Source organism: Schistocerca americana, chromosome 8 (genome assembly GCF_021461395.2).
Source record: "Schistocerca americana isolate TAMUIC-IGC-003095 chromosome 8, iqSchAmer2.1, whole genome shotgun sequence".
Lineage (NCBI taxonomy): Eukaryota > Metazoa > Arthropoda > Insecta > Orthoptera > Acrididae > Schistocerca > Schistocerca americana.
In genome coordinates, this window is record NC_060126.1 from 425,523,054 (window position 1) to 425,546,818 (window position 23,765).

A 23,765-nucleotide genomic window follows, 5' to 3' on the forward strand; every position below is an offset into this window, starting at 1 on the left:
TCTAAAATTTCAGATGCGGACGAAGCCTTTTTGGGCGATTTATAAAAACTCAGAGATTGCAGGCTCTCTTCGTCACAGCTGAAATTTCCCTATTAATTACAGGGCCCAGACACTCATCAGTGATTCAGACAGAGAACTCATTCGTCATTCACTCTAGAATAAAATGGTCACAAACCTTATTTCTGAGGAAAATTGTATATTGAATCCATTTCCGTACATGTTCCGTTTTGTGTTAGTTCCAAGTCTCATGTAATTTTCTTTTACAGGTTTTTTTTTTCTTTTTATCTATCACGCTATCGGCACAAACTTTCCTAGCTCGCTTTAGCGCGAAGAAGAGTAAATAAATCTCCTTTAGCAATCCGACAATCTTCCAACCGATACTTCCGAAGCTGTTCCTCTCTCTCTCTATAATAACCAAGGAGCATACATATCTGTACCTCTGTTGTTCCAAAGAATAAACGTACTAGAAAAATACCTTGGCTTCGACGAGCTGTCGGCGCATATATTACTAGAAAATCTGATCAGATGCTTTTCAAACGTAAATACATGTGGATGATTTGGTTGACCATTATTAATTATTGCGTGGTAGAGGGTAATTTTCCGTGGGGAGATTACAACGTGCCCAATGATGTGTTACTGTAAGGTCTTTGAAGGTCAACAAAGGTCAAAACGGCGGCATTAATGTCCATTTACAGGAAGTGTTCAAAGTTGTTTCGTTGGTTTGGGGGATTAAAGGGACCAGCCTGCTACGGTCATCGGTCCCGTGTTCAAAGTGATGACCATTGGTATCAATGCAATGCTGCCATCTTGTCATGGACTGAGTGGTATTCCTTATCACATCGGCACTTATTTAAGCACATGCTCTGACAATTTTTTCTCTTATATCGTGCAAATAGTAAATATTCGCCTAACACAGCGTATCCATCTAACATTACAAGCAGCGTGCCATTATTGAACTCTTGTGTGCAGAAAATGAAACCGTGGTGAACATCCATAGATGTTTGTGTGCAGTGCATGGCGATGCTGTAGTTGAGAGGAGTAGAGTTGGGCGATGGGTAAAGCAAGTTACAGCCTCAGGAAATGCAGAAACAGAACTCTATGATCAGCCACGGTCGGGACGTCCTGTCACAGCCACTGCTCCAGACATAATGAATCGTGCGGCTGCCATTATTCGTGCCGACCGGCGGATCACAACTCGACAATTGGCTCTACAGTTGTCGGTCAGCATTGGAAGTGCATCTGCAATGATCCAGACTCTCGGATATTCAAAGAGGTGCTCATGATGGGTTCCACGAATGCTCACACCGTACCACAAAATTCAATGAATGGCCATTTCATCTGAATTATCGGAGCGTTTTAAGTCTGACGGTGAGGCCTTTGTGTCGCGGATCGTTACAGGGGACGAAAGTGCAACACTTTGCGCCGAAACAAAAAGCTAGTCCATGGAGTGGCATCATCCTCTTTCACCACAAAATAAGAAATTCAAGACCACCCACTCTACCAGAAAAGTCATGGTGACAGTCTTCCGGGATTGTGATGGCATCATTCTCGTGGATGTGATGCCAAGAGGATCAACCATCAATTCAGAGGCGTACATGAAGCCTCTGAATAAACTCAGGAAACGTTTCCAACGTGTTCGATCGGACAAGAATCCAGCAGAAATCTTGATCCAGCATGATAATGCAAGCCCACACACAAGTCAGAGAACCCGAGAACATATCCCCAAATGGGGTTGGACATCATTACCTCATCCACCCTACAATCCAGACCTGGCAAACTCGGACTTCCATCTCTTTGGGCTGCAAAAGATTCTCTGCGGGAACACACTTCGAAGATGACGAGAATTCTAGTCATGCAGTGAAAACATTGCTACGCATACAGCGCAAGAGCTTTTACCAGCAGGGAATACATGATGTTCCTCAACGTCGGCGTAAGGCACTAGAACGTGATGGAGACTACATTGGGAAATAGGGTATGGACAAGACATGTTGTTCTATATTGTTACCAAATTCTGACTCTTAACAGTACAAATGTTCTGAGCAAAAAACGTGGGGCATTACTTATCGAACGACCCTCGTAATAATGGTTCATGCGCAAGGAAAGCTGGTCTGCAATCGCATAAAACTAGGAGGGAAGTCACTCCGCAATGGAACTGGCTAGGCAGGAATAGAAAAGGTGGACCTGGCGGTCGAACGTGAAGGCTGCTGTGGGACATGAGTCGTTCAGTGGCCGGCAGACAAAGAGTGCGCATCTTGCGAACTGAAAGAGGCGGGAAGAACCGCAAGGTTATATAACAGAGGTTCAGATGCGGGAGTAACTCGGCTTTTGATTTATGGCACACTTTGGTTGGCTCTGTTCTACGAAAATCCGACGCTAAGAAGAGAATTTTCAGAGCTTGTTACACTGGAAGAGACTGTTTTGAACAGCACAGGAGATCGACGTATCTGCCACAGGTCGCCGGCTGTGTTGTTCCACTCGTTGTGTGTTGCGACATGGACGTCCAGTGCGTTATCTCCAAAACGTGGATTAACTTTCGTTCGATCACTTTCCATAGTTGTTGACGACAGTAGCACGAGAACAGCCAACCAACCTCGACGTTAGCGATAATATCGTTCCCAGACGCCGGAGCATAACAATCAGCTCCTTCTTCAAGGTCACTTACTGCTTGCGGGAAGGAGGTGAAGACGGAGTGTTTGCAGCTGTCACTTGACGTGTATTTCCAGGTAAAGCATTCTCTTTGACTATTGTAAACTGAATAAATTATTGCTCTCTATACTGTAACTGTGGCTGTAGATTCGTAAATGTCCTTTTGTCGTGTCCGCTGAGTCCGATTTTGACAGCCAGGGACTTCGATTTATCTCTGCTCTGCTGGTTACTGCGTCTCCCTCTAATTTACTTCCCGGAACATTTGTCGACACGTCAACCTCGACAGACCGTTAATCGTAGCAAACAGACGATAGGTGTGAGGCAAACGGAGATGCCGTCTAAATCGAGGTACTTTGTTTGCTTATACGTTGACTCCTGTCAACAAAACGTTCCTCACGCCTGAATTACGTGCACGGCAACTGTCTTGCAGGGTTTCACACTAAAATAGCTTTGGGAGATTTGAGCAGCTCGTGATATGTTTGCCTGTGAGCTTCTCACTCATCAACACACCTCAGTGCATGATTATGAAAGTAAACATCAGAGAAGACAGAGACGTAGCAATACGCAGCGTATGGTGCCTGTGGAATGTGTCGCCAGCGTGTAGATCCGTTTACTTGCTGCAATTAAAATTCCAAATTCCAAATATTGGTGCAAGAAGTTTCAAAGGCTCATACGAAATTGGCGTAAGGCATACGAAAATAAAAGTAATATTCTATAGGCATCAAAAAGTAATAGTAGGAATGGAGAACAAATAGAGAAGCATATTACAATTGTCTTTTGGCCAAAACGCAGTCTTTCTCCCCTGTTCTTCGATATACACCCCGAATTAGCAACGGCGAAAATAAAATACTCAGGAGTGAGATTAAAATTCATGGTGAAAGGATATCAGCAATGTCACTGATCCTACTGTTATCATCGGTGAAAGTAAAGATAAAACCTGCTGAACAGAATCGCATGTTGCTGACCTTTGGAAGAGAGTAAAACAAAGATGAACTATAGTTAGCAAGCGAACAGAAACAATATTATGGAGAAAAAGATCAGCAGAGTTAGCAGAGGCGTATTTTGAGATTTATAGGCACACGGTTACACATATACTGTATTTTCCATTCTAGGAGTTGATACTCTCGTATAAGATGTCTTCAGCTTCACTAACTCCATATCGTGTTTGAAATGCAAGAATATTAGCTGCACTGGAATCATAACTGCACTTACCAATTCATTTCTATGGTTCTTTCCTGTCATACGCTGCCCTCTTCTGTGTCAAACTTATGAACGTGGAGTAACTCATACAACCAATTTGTTTTATGTATTCATATGTTACAATCCATTTCCTACACTCGAACATTACGTTTCAAGTGTTGGAGTTGTCTTGCTAACAACTACCAAAATATTGAAAATTAGAGAATACAGCATCAAAACACAAAATGTAGTAGCGCATTTAATAATTTGTTGGTTAACTAGAGTAGAAAGTGGAGAGAACATCCAAAAGAATGTTTATCACCAGGCTACAAGGTAAAAATATCACTAGACTTTTGACTAAGTTAACAAAATTGTACCATTCCGCTGTATAATTACGCAGAGTAGATTTCAGTTTATCAACTGTAGTTTACCTTAAGCAGCCTGTGACAGAGTCTAGGGTAGATTATAACTGATTTGTGTTGACTTCGAACTAGTTGTCATCGCCTAGAACGTGATATATTTTCTGAAATCTTAAGTCCGTGAAAGAGGAGTGAGGTCAGGATATCTTCTTGCCAGGTTCCTCTTTCATGTTTTCTTTATTCCGTTACAACTTTAGGAACTGAATTACGAAAACCTTATGGGAACTTTTCACACCGTTAAATTTGGGGAATGGAAGTGAAATATGTCTTAACGAATCAGATCTGAACTACCGTCATTTTGTAGAAGACATTTCATTGTCTTCCTCTACTACAGATAAACTTCAGCAGTTGTAGGAAAGCAGTCCTAAACATAAGACTAAAATGATGTTGGTTGGGTTGGGTTGTTTGGGGGAGTAGACCAGACAGTGAGGTCATCGGTCTCATCGGAATAGGGAAGGACGAGGAAGGAAGTCGGCCGTGCCCTTTCAGAGGAACCATCCAGGCATTTGTCTGGAGCGATTTAGGGAAATCATGGAAAACCTAAATCAGGATGGCCGGACTCGGGATTGAACCATCATCCTCCCGAATGCGAGTCCAGTGTGATAAAATGGTGTATATAATAGCATAAAAGTGATAGAAGCAGCCGATGTGTCTTCGAAAGTAGGCCAGTTTGGGAGAACGGTTGGACGTACCGGGATATATGTAAACAGAAGAGTGAATACAGCCCGGAGTGGTTCTTTTTTATATTTAGTAGTATTTTCACAATGAAGTTTCTGGAATGTGAGAACCGAAAGTTTAGTTACTCGTACTAGTTTTTACTTGTGGTAGTTAGACATGCGGAAAGCACTCAAAACCGGGCAACGGGATTACGCTTGTTGGGCATTACCGGAGAACCAGGAAAAGACACGAACATGTCATGGCATCGGGTGCGGTGGAATTATGACGTAATATGGACCGCAATAAAAGTGAAATGTAGATGCGCGGAGTTTGTAGGAAGAATAATTTATTGTACAGCGTGCGCAAGATAAAGCTGGCCTGGAAAATCTTTCATCCATTTTAAGGCAGGCACCCCACGTTACAGCGCTCGCACTGCTGCGGATGATGCAATTTGGATATCCTACCTCAAGGTGCATGAAACATTTCCGGGACAGTTTTATAAGGGGCAGTCGAATGAAAACCGAACACCAGCCATAACACGCAGTCTGTGGGACGGGTGGCCCCACTGTTGTTTTGTGTCTATACTGTCACCACTGTAGTAGGGGATCAGCACAGTACCACATCGCAGGTGCAAGCGGTTGTTGGGTTATCACCTTCTTTATTGGTGGACTGGTGTAGCGTGTTCGTCCAACCGTAGTGTGTTCGTCTAACGGTCATAGTATCGTACAGCTAGCACATACGATTCAACTATCCTTCAGACTGGTGTGTAGCAAATATGACCAGCATCCTGCGCCCGCTCACTACATGGGGCCGGCGATAACATGGAACAATGTTCCTCGGGCGTGGAACAAAAATCGGACGAAGCTTATTTGGCGACCTGAAGAAAGACATGCGCGGACGTCGGTTTCAGGTGGAAGAGGAAGCGCAAGTTGAGTGCGACTGTGGATCTCTCAGTGGCCGACGGCGTCCTACGAAAGAGGAGTTGATTATCTCGTCTTCGAGTAGAGTAAGTGTCTTAACACGTGCGGTGATTATGTTTGTAAAGAACCATTTCATGGCCTCACTGTGGCCATTGGTCGGTATTCCTTTGACTGCCCCTCATACGAGGCACATCCTGCAAGTACTCTAGTGGGCATTAAAATTGCTACACCACGAAGATGATGTGCTACAGACGCGAAATTTGACCGACAGGAAGGAGATGCTGTGGTATGCAAATGATTAGCTTTTCAGAGCATTCACACAAGGTTGGCGCCGGTGGCGACACCTACAACGTGCTGGCATGAGTAACGTTTCCAACCGATTTCTCATACGCAAACAGTAGTTGACCGGCGTTGCCTGGTGAAACGTTGTTGTGGCGCCCCGTGCAAAGAGTAGAAATGCGTACCATCGCGTTTCCGACTTTGTTAAAAGTCGGATTGTAGCCTATCACGATTGCGGTTTATCGTATCGCGAAATTGCTGCTCGCGTTGGTCGAGATCCAATGACTGTTAGCAGAGTATGGAATCGGTGGGTTCAGGAGGGTAATACGGAACGCTGTGCTGGATCCCAACGACCTCGTATCGCTAGCAGTCGAGATGACAGGCATTTAATCCGCATGGCTGTAACGGATCGTGCAGCCACGTCTCGATCCCTGAGTCAACAGATGGGGACGTTTGCAAGACAACAACCATCTGCACGAACAGTTCGACGACGTTTGCAGCAGTATGGACTATCAGCTCGGAGACCGTGGCTGCGGTTACCCTTAACGCTGCATCACAGACAGGAGCGCCTGCGATGGTGTACTCAACGACGAACCTGGGTGCACGAATGCAAAAACGTCATTTTTTGGATGAACCAGGTTCTGTCTGCAGCATCATGATGGTCGCATCCGTGTTTGGCGACATCGCGGTGAACGCACATTGGAAGCGTGTATTCGTCATCGCCATGCTGGCGTATCACCTGGCGTGGCGGTATGGGGTGCCATTGGTTACACGTCTCGGTCACCTCTTGTTCGCATTGACGGTACTTTGAACAGTGGACGTTACATTTCAGACGTGTTACGACCCGTGGTTCTACCCTTCATTCGATCCCTGCGAAACCCTACATTTCAGCAGAATAATGCACGACCGCACGTTGCAGGTCCTTTACGGGCCTTTCTGATAGAGAAAATGTTCGACTGCTGCCCTGGCCAGCACATTCTCCAGATCTCTCACCAACTGAAAACGTGTGGTCAATGGTGGCCGAGCAACTGGCTCGTCACTACTCTTGATGAACTGTGGTATCGTGTTAAAGCTGCAAGGGCAGCTGTACCATAGCTGTACACGCCATCCAAGCTCTGTTTGACTCATTGCCCAGGCATATCAGCGCCGTTATTACGCCCAGGGTTGGTTGTTCTGGGTACTGATTTCTGAGGATCTATGCACCCAAATTGCGTGAAAATGTAATCATATGTCAATTCTAGTATAATATATTTGTCCAATGAATACCTGTTTATCATCTGCATTTCTTCTTGGTGTAGCAATTTTAATGGCCAGTAGTGTAACTTTGCCCAGTTTTTAAAAACAAAGTCAACGTATTTCAATGCAAAACTTTATTGGCAAAAGGTGCAGCAATGTTGGTACTGTTTTTCGGCATAGTCACCAAAAGAACTGAGTCACTCGTCACATCGTGGGACCTACTTTTGTATTTCTGTGTCGTAGATGTCTGCCGTCTGTGAATGGAAGCATCGTGTGACAGTCGTCTTCATCTCTACGTCGTTGTCAAAACGCTGGCCGAACGACAGAACTTCTTGAGGTCGAAGAAAAGATAGAAATCGCCGTCATGATAACGCTGCAAAAATATTAGTGCTGCACGAAAGCGTTTCGTTTTCTGCTCGGGTGTCAGGTTTTTCGGCAACCACCTGGCACACACTTTCTTGGACAGCAGGTGCGTTAGTGACAGTTTCGTGCAACAAGGATCGTGATGTCCGTGGAAAATGGCTGCTGGGCTCCGTAATCGTGAAGAGACGGTTCTCCATGATGCGCTGCCGCACCAGCTCAACCAGGTGATCGTTGTTGAGGGACGGTCGCCTCTTGCGATATTCATAGTGGATACGCTGCCGACCTTCGGAAAAACGCCTACACCAGCTGCGCCCCATCTGTTTGCTCACGATGTTTTGCCCGTAGACCTGACAGGGCTGACCATGCATTTCGGCGGGCGCTCTGTTTTGTGCATTAAGAAACCTTATCACTGACCGAACCTCCCAGGCGGCGGGAGAACGAATCAGAGGCGCCACTCGGGACACTGTGGCCGCCGTACTGGCACGAGGTGGGACCCGTCCAGTCGGCATTTGATTGTCACGTCATACATCTGTTGCGCAATTTTCATGGCTAAATACATCTACTTTAAAGGACACAACGTCGGGGAACTTACTTTCTGGATGCGCCTCGTATTTCGGCCACACTGACGAACCAAAGACACAGTGGGAGGTGAACGTAGAAAATATGCTAGAGCAAGGCTCACATGCAATGTTTAAGACTGAAATAAGTGCATACTGAGTTTGGTTCAAAGTTTCGGTGAGGGAGAGCTCATTAAAGACGAAAAACAGGTTCAGGTTTAGGAAGTACGGGGAAGCAGTTAGGGCGTGTCCTTTTGAAAACAACTACCTCTTCAATTACCAAACCGACTTAGAAAAACCAAGCGAAACCTGAATCTGGACTCTTATGCACGGCGATCTGAACTGTCGTTGTGCTTGTTAACGTCCGTGATTATTCTGTTATTCAGATTGAAGAGGGTTCAGTGAACCACTTTCAAGCTGTCTCTCTACCATTCCACTCTCGAACGGCGCCTGGGAGAAGATCTTAAATTTTTCTGTGCGACACCTGATTTCTCTAATTTTATCGTCATGAGCATTTCTCCCTATGTAGGTGGGTGCCAACGGAATGTTTTTGCAATCGGATGGGGAAACTGGTGATTGAAATTTCATGAGAAGATCCCGTCGCAAGGAAAAACGACTCCGTTTTAATGACTGCCACTCCAAATCACGTATCATGTCTGTGGCACTATCTCCCCTATTTCGCGATAATACAAAACGAGCTGCCCTTCTTTAAACTTTTTCGATGTCATCTGTCAGTCCCATCTCCTGCGGTTCCCACACCACACAGCAATACTCCAGAGTAGGGCGGACAAACGTTGTGTAAGCAATGTGTTTAGTAGACCTGATGCACCTTCTAAGTGTTCTGCAAATGAGTCGCAGTCTTTGGTTTGTTCTACCCACAACATTACGTACGTGATCGGTACAATTTAGGTTATTTGCAATTGTAATCCCTAAGTAGTTAGTTGAATTTACAGCCTTCAGATTTGTGTGGCTTATTACGTAATCGAAATTTAGCGGATTTATTTTAGTACTCATGTGAATAACTTCACACTTTTCTTTATTCACCGTCAGTTGCCACTTTTCCCACCATACAGATTTCTTATCTAAACCATTATACGATTCATTTTGGTCACCTGATGTCTTTTCAAGACGGTAAATGACAGCATCACCAGCAAACAATCGAACAGGGCTACTCAGATTCTCTCCTATGTCATTAATATAGATCAGGAACAATAGAGGGCCTATAATACTTCTATGGGGAGCGCAGGATGTTACTTTTGTTTTACTTGATGACTTTCCGTCTATTAATAGGAACTGTGACCTTTCTGAAAGGAAATCATGAATCCAGTTGCACAACTTTGGGGATATTCCATAGGCACGTAGTTTGGTTAGAAGACGCTTGTGAGGAACGGTATCGAAAGCCCTCTGGAAAACTAAAAATATGGAATCAATTTCACATCCCCTGTCGAAAGCACTGATTACTTCATGAGTATAAAGAGCTAGTTGTATTTCACAAGAACGACATTTTCTGAATCCGTGCTGACTATGTTGTCATAAATCGTTTTCTTCGAGGTAACTCATAATGTACGAACACAGTATATGTTCCAAAACCCTACGGCAAATCGACGTTAGTGATATGGGCCTGTAAGTGACTCGATTACTACTATTTCCCTATTTGGGTATTGGTGTGACTTGAGCAATTTTCCAATGTGGAGGTACGGATCTTTCTGTGAGCGAGCGGTTGTCAAATTCCGTCAATTCACTCGGGTCAAACCTAGTCAATGCGTATTGCACTACGTAACGGCAAACACTTCGTCTCGCTCAGACTTACAGCGTGGGCCACACGGTAAGGTATTAAAATCCATCTGTGAGTAAAAATGGACTGCCTAACGTGTAGTCACGAGCTTGAAGTCCTGACTGTGACACTATCTTATCAAAAGTAACCGGACACCTTTTATTGGGGGCTAATAATGTACGTCTCCACCCTTCACCTGTATAACGGCTTGAACTCTGCTGCGGACACCTTCAATGAGGTATCCGAATGTCTATGCAAGAACAGCAACTCATTTTCCCACAAGAGCCAAACCCAGAGAAGATGACTATATTGGACGCTTGGGTCCCGAGCGAAGTCAATCTTATAACTCATCCCAAAGGTATTCCGTTGGGTCCAGGTCGGGTCTCTGGACAGACCAGTCCATTTCAGGAATGTTATTGTCCACAGACCGTCGTCTCACAGATGGTGCTTTAGGAAAAAAAATGGAAATGTCGTGTGGCTAGGGCCTTCCGTCGGGTAGACCGTTCGCCTGGTGCAGGTCTTTCGATTTGACGCCACTTCGGCGACCTGCGCGTCGATGGGGATGAAATGATGATGATTAGGACAACACAACACCCAGTCCCTGAGCGGAGAAAATCTCCGACCCAGCCGGGAATCGAACCCGGGCCCTTAGGATTGACAGTCTGTCGCGCTGACCACTCAGCTACCGGGGCTGACGTGCTTTACGACAAGTGTACTATCATGCTGACACAAACAATCTTGGTCACTGTACTGTCCCTGTACTGCACTGAGTACACGTTTCCAGATTCCTCCGCATTTAGCGCTTACTCAAGCGCAATTATGGGGACCACACCATAACCACGAAAAAGACCCCCATTCCGTAACACCTCCTCGTCCATGCTTCACGGTTGACACTACACATGGTGGTAGGCAATACTGTCCAGGGATTCGCCAAAACCCAACTCTCCTATCGAGATGCCAAAGCGCGATTCACCGCTGCAGATCGCCCTTTCCAGACATCCTCCCAATGAGCGAGGTTGCGCAGTCGTTATCACATTCTACTCGCGTTCGTGATGACGACGGTTCAAACCCGCGTCTGGCCATCCTGATATAGGTACTCCGTGACTTCCCTAAACCGCTTCAGGCAAGGGTGGGGATGGTTTCTTTGAAAGGGCACGGCCGATTCCTTCCCCAACCTCTCCTCATCCGATGGGACGGATCACCTCGCTGTTTGATCCCCTCCCCCGAATCAACCAACCAACCAAGTCATTTCGGTCCACTGCCACCGCTCTTCAAACCAGCTGAAGCGGCGCTTGGTAGTGACTACAGAAAAGTACAGCTTATTGAGGAGACCCGCGTCACTGTACGACAGTGATTTAACTCCTTACGCACACTCTTCTTGCTAGCTGGTCAGCTGATTTAATGTGATTTCTTGCCGCTACTTTCCGTAGTGCTTGGCGGTCCCTGTCCATCAGTAAATAAGGCGTGCTTCGTGTGGATTTAGCTGAGGCTGTTCCTTCGTGTTTCCACTTCACAGTCGCGTCACCAATATACGATTTGACTACTTTTGAGGGGTTGATGGATTTTTTACTCAGGTGACATCTAGCGACCAGTCGACGTTCGAAGTCATTGAGCTCACATGACACGACTACTCTAGTGACAGAACAATACTACCCGGTTCCTTTTGTATTGGCGAGTCGGTCTCTCATGATATCTACTGGTCAGCACTTCCGCATTACGTAGACATTTTCGCTGACTTCTCATCAGATAGGGTACACTGATTCAGACGTTTCAGCTGCTGTGACTGAACCATTATTTTCGCTATTAATTCTGTTACATTTTCACGTTTTGCGACAGTTCACAAAAAGGGCTTACGTTTCTTGTGTTTAAGATGATTGGTTAAAACTCGAAATAGTTCCAGGGAATTGTATCTTGCAATCAAGAAAAATGAAATCTATATCCTGTGCAAGTTCCGGGCTACAAACCATAAATATAAAAAATTAAGAAAGCCATTTTTACCTAACACCAGGAAATGCTAAGAAAAAAGCTCATTTTATGGATGCCCATCTTATTGCATGGACGAGGGACTTCAGCTGATAATACATATTAGAAAAAGTACCACCACAGCTGTATCTTGAGAATGTCTTCATTCTATCCCACGACTACGTTCGGCAGCACATTACCGCCATCCTCGGGTCCCACCACTGCCAAAAAAGTATATGATTTCCTTGGGGCATTTACTGTGGGATCGTTGTTACTAGCACACGTGGGCAAAATGAAAAAAGAACATCGTAAAACTATGGGCTAAATACGTGGGCAACCACAAAAATATGCGTCAAAAAGGCAAGTAATTTTGACACTTATTTTCGTGGCTGTCCGCTTGTTTTGTCCATAGTTTCACGATGTTTTTCTCTTCCGTTAGCCCAAGTGCGCAAGTAACAAGGAGCTTACAAAAAATGCGCCAAGGAAACCTAATGCTCCTTAGGCAGCGCTGGGGCCTGATGATGCCGGTAACGTGGAGCCGAAACTAGTAGTGTGATAAAAAAAGACATCGTCAAGATACAGTTGTGGTGGTACCTTTTCTCATAGAAAACTTAAATTGCCTCCATTTTCGATCGAACTGACGGTAATTTTCACTATAAAATGTTCTAGGTGTTGTAGGAGAAAACATTCTCGGACTTTTTGCAGCCTCAATTCAGGGTAAATCCACAAGCTTTCGACTATTACCTCCACCGTCCTCGTCAGTAGCAACTGACTGTCAAAACTTCTGCTGTGGCGACCTTATGTAGCACATAGAGGGCTTCTGATTGGCCGGTCATGCTGTAGCAGGTGGTGTCAACGTCTGCGTTGGTGTCGCCACTGCTCGCGCTGTATCGTAAACATTGCGACAAATATCTCTGGCTCTTCTCTGCATCGACAGCTGGATTCCATGCACTGCTAAGATTATTTTTGCTGTCATGGTTGAAGATTTTCACACACATTCTTATTCCTAGAGCCTCTTTAATTACAGACTCCCAGTGAGTAGCAGCCACGCACAAAGTTTTCTTCGTCGCACAGTATTTTGTATTTGTTTGTGAGGCTGTGCTCAGCAAACTGCAGATTTCTCCAGTTCTCGATTTTCTCCACAGCGGTCAGATACGGTTCGGATGGACTGACCGATGTAATTGCTTCCGCACTCACAGGGGATGTTGTAAATCGAAGGACTACTGAGTCCGAGACCGTCCTTAACAGGGCGTAGTATCTGCTTTATCTTCTTGGGAGGTCGGAAAATAGGTCTGATACCTCGTCTGCCAAAGGACTGTGCCTATTTTGCTGGATGCAGGGCCGCAGAAGGGAAGGAATGAAATCCGTGGTTCGTCACGGGAGTGTTGAACGTTTTCACATTTCCTTTTCTTGGGAAATGCTGAATTCACTTCACATGACCCATAGCCGTTCATTCGGAACACATACCTGAGATGATTAACTTCGGAATCCAAGTGGTTCTCGTCAGGCACAATTTTTCCTCTGTGTACCAGTGTATTTAAGGCTGTTCTCTTTGTGACTGGATGATGAAATTTATATGCGCTAAGATCCAAATCAGTGTGCGTCGACTTGCGGGACACCGACTGGCCGAGACGTCCATCCGACTTTCGTTGTAGCAAAACATCGAAAACGGCAGCTTTCCTTCTTTCTCTGTCTCGGCTGTGAACAGAATCTTTGGGCACATATTGTTCATACGTTCATAGAAGTGTTCAGTGCCCGTGTGGCCAGACTAAAAAACTTTTTGTATGTCCATCCTATTGATAGGAGGTGAGAAAATGAAACGCCTACAGCCATCCCTATGATTTTATATATTTTGTAACTATCAGTTTCGACGCTTCAATGCACTATCTTCAGGGAGCAGTTGGTGCTGAAGGGGTTGACGCGATCCATAATGGGCGTGTCTCGTTTATCTTGACCACCATCTTGTCCAGATGCAAATTACAAAATGTTTGAAGCAAATGTTTTTTAGCCGTCAGGGGGACATCAATCAACATGAGTTCCTTCGTTATAGCTTTGTTCTTTTTTTTACAAATATTTGAACAGCGGTATGACTTTTTTAAATTGCACGCTGTATTTTTTATTCGGTAATTCATTTCCTCTCCTAAATGCCTACTCAAAAATGTATTCAGTGTAACATTCACTGAAACACATCGTTATTAATTTCGTAACACGACATTGACGTTGACGCTCCCAGCGCTTAGTGCAGGTACTCGGGGTAATGGAACACATCCACGTGCTGACGTTGACAGAGGACCAGTGTAAACATACGTAGAATGCACCACCATCATTCCGTCAACCGTCGTCAGTTGAAGAGTTGTGTAAGTTGAATGTACACCAAAATGTAAAGTATTGGCTCCTAGAAGATTGTATCACCCTGTTTTGCCTGTAAGCATGCAGATGGATAAAAATGAAAAACTGTTGTTTCCTTTGTGTATCAAATGTGCAGAAGAACAAATAAGTAAATGGAATCACAGTGATGAAGAAAGAAGTTTTATTGGAGCTTGGGTGACACATGAAGTAAAGTTAGCTGTGGGAAAAGGATATAATGTTTTAGATATCTATGAAGTATGGGATTTTATAAACAAAAGCAACAAGTTGTTCAAGAATTATGTAAAAGACTTTCTCAAAGTCAAACTCGAAACAAGTCCACATAATTTCGAGACTGATGAAGAGTATATCAAAACAGTTAAAGAGAAGTTGGATATTGACTTAGATCGCGACCGAATAAAGGAAAATCCAGGAAAACGAGCTGTTGCTAATATTTGTCTGAATTCATTATGGGGCAAATTTTGGCAATGGCAAAATATGAGTCAAACAGAATATGTAAGCAATTTACAGCGCTTTTATGAGATACTGCTGGATGGACGATTAGATAACTTAGATGTAAATTTTATTACAGAGCAGATGGTTCAGATGAAGTACAATTTCAAGGGCTATTACGTGGAAAATAATGCAGCTACGAATATCTTCATTGCTGCATTAACTACATCTGATGCAAGACTCAGATTATATGATATGTTAGATAAATTAGGAAAATCTGTTATATATTTTGATATAGATTCCGTAGTATATATTGATGATGGTAAAAATACTGAAAATACTGTGGAAACAGGCTGCAAGTTGGGTGAATGGACAGATGAATTGGGAAATAATCGGATTACAGACTGGGCTTCAACAGGCCCAAAAAGTTACTATTACGAGAAAAATGATAAAAAGACAGAAATGAACGTAAAGGGCTTCACTCTAAATTCAAGAATATTCAAATGTTGAACGGTGAATCTATGATAAGGTTAATAGGAAGTGAAGTGAAAGAAAACATACAGCTAAAGTAGAATCAGATAACCAGAGATGTTGATACTAAAAACCGGGTTAAGAAATAGGTTAAAAAAGAATTTTCATTTCAGTATGATAAAAGAGTTGTTCTAGAAAATTATGATACAGTGCCTTATGCATATTAAAAATTAAATTACTTATCTGTATCTTCTGATGTAAATAAAAAATGCATACCACATTCCTTATACAAATAGAATAAATTAGTTAGTTGCATTTTGTTGTATTCTATGTTGTCTAACCTTTTGGTTATAGAGTGACAAACTTTTAAAAACAACGAATAGGCTTTAATGTAATTTTGTAGGTAAATTATTAATTGGCAAATTAGAATTCACTATTTGCTTTATGGTCATAGAAAACAGAGAATCGGAGTTTTCTATTTCCTCCCAAATTTCTATATCAGTTTCCTCATGGCTATGAAAGTACTTTTTCTTTCTTATCTATAAATTCTCTTTAATACACTAACACGTTTAGTATGATCCTCACTTCTCAAGTGTTCTATAATTAATGATCGTTTAAAATATTCTTTACAAATATTACACTCAACTTGTTTTTGTCTTGGGTTATTACTTCTTTCGATAAAGATGTCAAATTGAAATTCATCCCACACATTATTCATATTTATAAAGATTAAAAATTTAAAAGGTTACTAAAATTTTGTTCTATATAAATGGACACTCTACTGAAGAAGCTCTACAATGCATGAAATTCTAATCTGTTTTAAAAGATTACTGAGCTTGAGGTAAGTGAGTGGTATTACATTACTGATTGTGAACGTTTAAAAACTAGGTGTGGCGAGAAAATTTCTCTCGAGTTCAATAATAAATTTAAAATTATTTTGCCAGAAAGGTTCAATAAAATAGTAAGTAATTGGGACTTTCAATTTTTTTTAAATGGTAATATTAAACTAATGTATAAAGGAATGAAGAGAACTAAAAATAATGGTAACGAATTTCATAATCTAGAGTTCATTGTGTAGCTGCAGAATTTTGGTTGAAAAATTTTGAATATTTTTGTTTTTGTGAGTGTGTTGGTATGCATCCATGTATAAAAAAATTTTAGTTTCTTAGGTGGCTAGTGTGCTCAGCCTAGCTGTTTATAAGAAAATAAAAACCTCATTAAATTATCTGCAAGTGCGATCAAGTGACCCACCTACTACTAAGTCAACATTGTATCGACAATATTTTATAGTAGAGCAGAAAACAAGACAGTACTGAAACTTACTGACAGGTGGACCAGGAACCAAACCTGGGAATTTTGCCTTTCATGGGCAGGATCCCTATCGACAATTCACGACTTGCCATCACAGCACAAGCTACAGAATGAAAATTCAATGTAGGAACAAGAGCCTTGGTCGTGGGTACTTCTCCGCTGTATCCTTTCTTCCATGAGTGCTAGTCCAGCAACGTATGCTGGAGAACTACTGTGAAGTTTGGAAGCTAGGGGTAGACGTACTGGAACAAAACAAGCTGTGAGGACGGTCGGATAGCTCAGTCGGTAGAGCACTTGCCCAAGAAAGGTAATGTCCAAGCTTCGAGTCCCAGTCCTGCACATTCTGTTAATCTACAGGGAAATTTCAGAACACCGTACACACCACTGTTGAAAGAATTCCATCGTTATCTGTGTACATAAAATCCATGAATGTCTGCAGCTGGTCTCCCAGTAGCCAAATATCCATAGGATCCGGTCCATTCCATGTAAACGAAGTCCATACCACTATGTAGCCACCATCAGCTTGCACAGTGGTTAAACACTTGGGTCCATGACTTCGTTGGGTCCACGCGAAACTCGCACCCTACCATCATCGCTTACCAACTGAAATTGGTCGTTTGCTGCCGTAGTCTATTAACCGATAATTCCGCTGCACTGCGCTGACAGATACGTCTGTCGTACGTCCCACTTTCATGTCTGCAGTAATTTCACACAGCGTTGCTTGTCTGTTAGCACTGACAATTCTACACAAACGCCACTGCTCTCAGTAGTTAAGTAAGGCTGTCGGCCAGTGTTTGTCTGTGGTGAGAGGTAATGCCTGAAATGTGGCATCATCGTGACAGTCTTGACACCTGGATATCGGAATATTGAATTCCCTAACGATTTGGGAAACTCAATGTCCCATGCGTCTAGTTCCAAGTTTGTTAACTCCCGCCGTACAGCCACAATCACGTCGGAAACATATTCACATGAATTACCGGTGTACAAATGACAGCTGCGCCAATGCACTTCCCTTTTATACCTTGTGCACGCGATGCTACCGCCCTCTGTGTTGTGCATCTCGCTGTCTCGTGACTTTTGTAAGCTAACTATAATCACGAATATGTAAAGAAAGAACAACAAAAAAAGAAGAGAAAGAGCTTCCTCTCTCTACTTTTCTTTTCATTACAAACAGACATACATACACACACACACACATATTGCCATCTCTCTGTTTACGAAAAGTAGCTAGACGAATCCGAATACACATGCATACATAGATACATACACACACAAACACACACGCACACACACACACACACATGACAGCAGGAACAAAGAAGGAGGTAGCAAACACACAAAGCCGTAAATACGCATCGCGGTTGCCGGAACCGCGATGCATTTCTGCCCAGCTGCTGGTGCGCATCCTCTGGAACCAGCAGAGCAGCGCGCGTATGCTAGTTCGCGCCCCGCTCACCGGCAGCGCTGGCTTAGCTCACTCATTCGCCGGCCGCTGTGGCCTCAATGCATTATTCAGCTTCTTAGCGGCGCGGGTGACCGAATTATCGCCCCTGCTTTGGTCACCACACCGTGGATTTTGGCCGTCGCGGAATTTTAATGACGGCATTAATACGCAACGGGAAATATTTTGTCGCATATAAAGCAGATGGCCATTTTTGCGGCTCTTCTTTTTTTTTTTTTATCTCCCTCGTCCGCGCGCGCGGCTTCCACGCGCACACTGGATAAATAAATTACGCCGATTAGCGTGGTCCGCCGTGAAATAACTGCTAATTACGGCCTAACTTAAAAATGACTAACAGTCTTAATGTTGGTGCTTATTATAATACGCATTCGCTAAATTTCACAGCTTTTAGCTCTGTTACACGGTAATATTCCTTTATGTGTTGCGCGTCGCGGGAGAGGATTTGAGGATTTAGCAGTAAGTCGAAAAGCGGCACAGAATGAGAAATTTCGGTTCAATACCTTACCAGTCCTTTTTGTCCTTTTATAAGTAAATAATTTATTTTCACTTTTAATTAAAAGCAGAGTTTCATTACAGCTCTGTTACACGGTAATATTCCTTTATGTGTTGCGTGTCACGGGAGAGGATTTGAGCATTTAGCAGTAAGTCGAAAAGCGGCACAGAATGAGAAATTTCGGTTCAATACCTTACCAGTCCTTTTTGGCCTTTTATAAGTAAATAATTTATTTTCACTTTTAATTAAAAGCAGAGTTTCATTACAGAATGCGGGGTTGTGGATGGTTTGATAAGTCTGGTAAAAAAAAAAAAACAAGAAAAATTGTTTGTTTCGTAAATAATTCACCTTACTTGAGGGATATACTCTTTTTCCCAGCGATCCTCGAGCTTTTTCATCCCATCTGAAAAATCGGTTCTGTCGAACTCGGCAAAATACTCGTTGACTGGAACTATCATTTCCTTGTTTGCTGAAAATCTCTTCCCAGCAAGCCAACGTTTCAAGTCAAGGAAGAGGAAGAAGTTCAAAAAATGTGTGTGAAATCTTATGGGACTGACCTGCTAAGGTCATCAGTCCCTAAGCTTACACACTACTTAACCTAAATTATCCTAAAGACAAACACACACACCCATGCCAGAGGGAGGACTCGAATCTCCGCCGGGACCAGCCGCACAGGAGGAAGAAGTCACCTTGGGCTAAGCCTAATGGAAAGGCTGGATGAGGAACCAATTTGAAGCCTCATGTGCTGGATGGTGCATTGTCCTAATGAAAGAGCACCTTTTTGACTGCCGAACTTGGTCTTTTTTCAGCCAACACAAGTTTCACACGATCGAACAATGAAGCATAATAGGGCCCAATCACGGTTCTGCTTTTTTCCAAGTATTCTATGAAAATTATTCTTTGAGAATCACAGAAAACAGTGGCCATCACCTTACCAGTTGACTAAATGGCGTTTACCCTCTTCGGTGCACCCTCGCCCAGCCTTTGTTCATTGTTTTGACTCTGGTGTGTAATTATGGATGCGTTTTTCATCAATAGTCATTAATCGGCGCAAAAAGATTGAGGCTTGCAATTAAACATCGCCCGACTTTATGTTGAAAAGTTAAGCCGGATGCACGTTTGCTCGAATGAGAGCAATCGCTGAAACCACCTCCCACATATTTATATGACGCACTCGCTCACTCGAAGAGCCTGTAGTCTCAACAATCAAACGAATTTTTATTCGACTGTCTTGCATTTCCCTCTCGTGGATTTTGTCAGTGGTTTGCTTTAAGGCGACCTCAATTGGACGGCTGGATACGGCTTCGTCTTTGATTCTTCCCCGACCATGTTTAAATTCATGCATCTAAAAGCAAACGGGATAGTATGACGATGCAGCCTCATTGTGAATTTCATCTAATTCTGTTTTAATTTGAACGGCAGTCCAGTCCTTCAAACAAAAGCGTTTAATAACAGCGCGAAACTCGGTTTTCTCCATTTTCAATCGCGGACGACACACTGACCAATTCTGACGGCTGTCAGCGATGAACTGTACGCCATACACTGTTGATATTCCTTATACGATCCTTGGAATACTCAAGCTTACCAAACACGAAGGAGCAACAAAAATGTTTCATTCGCTGCGCGGGGTAACCACGTGGTGCCGGGAGTCTTGTCACGGTCCGTGGTGCTGCTCCCCCCGTCCGAGGTTCGAGTCCTCCCCCGGGCATTGGTGTGTGTGTTGTCCAAAGTTAGTTTAAGTTAGACTAGGTAGTGTGTAGGCTTAGGGCCAGATGACCTCTGCAGTTTGGTCCCATAAGACCTTACCACAAATTTCCAAAAAATTTCATTCATTCATGAAAATTTACCAGAGTTGTCAAATTACCCTCGTATAATTTCTTACTCACATTGAGTATTAAAAGCTTTGTGATGGCAGTGCCAGTTGTTATCAGAACTGCGCCTACAAGCCTAGCATCCGGCCGCTGTGACCGAGGGGTTCTAGGCGCTTCAGTCCGGAACCGCGCTGCTGCTACCGTCGCAGGTTCGAACCCTGCCTCGGGCATGGGTGTGTGTGATGTCCTTAGGTTAGTTAGGTTTAAGTAGTTCTAAGTCTAGGGGACTGATGACCTCAGCCATTTGAACCATTTTTGACCTAGTTTAGCGCGCCCTTCCCCCCCCCCTTCCCCCCCCCCCCCCCCCCCCCCACTCCCTCTCCCAGACCCATTATCCTCACTACTCGTGGCATTTCGCCGATGTGTGTATCCGCACTAAAGTGATCACTGGTCGTCCTCGTCCTAGTGTCCGATAGAACAGACACTACATATACAATGGCATAAAGATGTAGAAAGCAGAGCCAGGCGACACAGTTTTTCTCGGTTTTTAAGACCTATTTCAAACATCTGTCAACTAGTTTTTAAAGCAGGGAAACGTAGAGTTGAACAATTCACGAAACTCAAAACAACGGTACCTTATTATTGCAAGCTACTGCATCATAACTAAACTGAGTCATACAATTATTTGGGACTAACAGTGTGTTGAGGCATGAAATGGAACGATCACAGTGGCAGTTACAGGTACATTAAATGATCAGCTACGATTCGCACATTGGGGAACCGCAATGTGTGTACAGAAGAAGTTGCATACGAAACGCCTGCACTTTACGTTCTCCTCTGCAAGGAGAAGAATGGCGTGTTTTACGTGTGGACCATTATAGAGTCTAGGTATTTGGAAACGAGCTTACATGAGACGAGACACGGCCGTGCCGATCCAATGCCGCTCCTAGGCGAAATACGCGCCGCGGCAGTGAAGTACACTATTAGCCCAAGCATTCTGTGACGGCCTAAAGTTAAAACTGCAAAAATTGCTACCTGAAAACAAAAAATTTGAACTTACAGGAAATTTAATGTTAAATATAATTTCTTTTTCATGAAACTCGATCCAAGATGGCGAACATGACCAAAACAAAATTACCAAAGTTGTAAAAAAAAGGTATTTCTTAAATAAGTAAAATACTGTAGCTCCGATACAAAAACGTTAGGTGAGAAAGTTGTAGGGCTTAAAAAGGTCTACCGACTGCTTCTTCTTAGTTTTTCGTAGCTATCGATTGCTTTATTACATTTCGAGATGTGTGGAAAAAATCGTTAAATGTCGGGTTTTGTGTAACTAGTTAACATTCATCTTCCCATACTTGCTGTTTACTCTAAATGTACCCCTATGTAAGTCAAAAAAGTACTTGTTTGACAAATTAAAAAATGTTAATTATTTTTCGAAATACATTTTTTTAAAGTAAGGTGCTCTCGGAAACTGGCTAGATTTTCTCAGCAGATGGTCCTACAGTAACAGTTTTAGGCTTACTATCTTTGCAGACATTTGTGCTACCACGCTGTTAAACATTTTTCCGATTTTATCAGCTATAAGGATCAAAAAGTGAGTTCGAAGAACTTGTACTTTTCGTGGGCGTGTTTTTTGTCTAATAATCTCAAATTTTAAGCTATGAAAATAACTTTAAGGAAATAAATTGCTTGCATTGTTCCATGAATTAAAAAAAAGGAATCATGCAATCTTGTGCAGCAGAGATAACTGAAAAAAATGTCTAGTGGACGCAATTAACATTTTACAGTGATGTGATATGAAAACTGATTCTAAGCGGCCCGCGCTTGTAAAATATTTGATACCTCGGCTTCAGGAGCACGTACAAAAATCCCCTATTACCCTATTACCTATCCTGGGGCGGCTTGACGAGATGCACACAATTGTTATATCGCTTTATCGCCTTTGAAGAAAAATAACCCCGTAAGTAAGTCAGTTACCGCTGCTCCAGAACATCGTAGATTATTTTTTTAATTTCTGAAAAAATTTCAATAGTTACTTTTTCATAAAACAGGGATTTTCATAACTATTTAAAAAATCACTCCCACCAAAAGCACAAGTTCTTCGAAGTCATTTGTTGATTCGTAAAATTAATAAAATCTTAAAAAAATAATTAACAGCTCGGTAGCACAACTCGTTGAGGAGGAAATAAACCTAAAACCGTTGCTGTAGAGCAATTCGCTGAGAAGATCTAGCCAATTATCGAGCGTGCCTTTTTTTTTCAAAATATCAGTATTTCGCGAAAAATAATTAACACATTTTTTTAAAATTTTCAAACAAGTATTTTCTTGTTTTACCTCGGAGTACACTTGCAGTGAGTAACAAATACGGGAAGGTGAATGTTAACGAGTTATAGAGAAGTCAATTTTTAACGGCATTTTCGATATATCTCGAAACGTAATAAAGCAATGGATACTTACCACAAAGCAAAAAGAAGCAATCGGTAATTGTTCGTAAAGCCTACAATTCTCTTACTTAACATTTTTGGATTTTACTTACTTAAGAAAAAGCGTTTTTTGCTACTCTGGAAATGTTTTTGGTCATGTTCGCCATCTTGAATCGAGCTTCATGAAAAACAAACCCTATTAAAAATTTAATTTCCTACACGCTTGTTTTTTTTTTGTTTTCAGGTAATGATTTTTGCAATCGCTTCTCCATAATATTTGGACTATATGCCGCTGAGAATGGCTGTACAGTCTGCCCCTTGGCATGACGAGCATTCTACGTGGATCCCAGCTGTGCCCATGGGAGGTTGATGGTTCGACGGCCCGCAGGAGACTAATCCCTTTTCCCTGGGATTACTGCACTGTCTGCACGTCTTATAAGGTCGGTTTATTTCATAAATGAACAAATAACGCTGATTGTTCAAAAATGGCTCTGAGCACTATGGGATTTAACTTCTGAGGTCATCAGTCCCCTAGAACTTAGAACCACTTATACCAAACTAACCTAAGGACAGCACACACATCCATGCCCGAGGCGGGATTCGAACCTGCGACCGTAGCGGTCGCACAGTTCCAGACTGTAACGCCTAGAACCGCTCGGCTACTCCGGCCGGCAACTCTGATGGTTAGCTGAAAGATTTTTTTATGTATTGTTTAAGACTATCGGGTAGTGTGCCTACCTGGAATGTCGTTTTAGGTCGAACCAGCATATGGGCAATGGTGATATTTTTGTTTAATATTACAGAGGCCGATACACAGAGAATGCTTGAATAATTACTACATTTTGGTAATGCTGAGTCGATCTGCTTATGGGTTTAATGCCTACGATTTGTAACGTAGCAAGGTGCTCACTTGTATCTCCAGTGGTATTGTAACTGACTGTGGCTGGAAGAGCCTCATTTGAGTAACCGAATAGTAATTAGGCTTTTTGGGTGCGTACTGAGT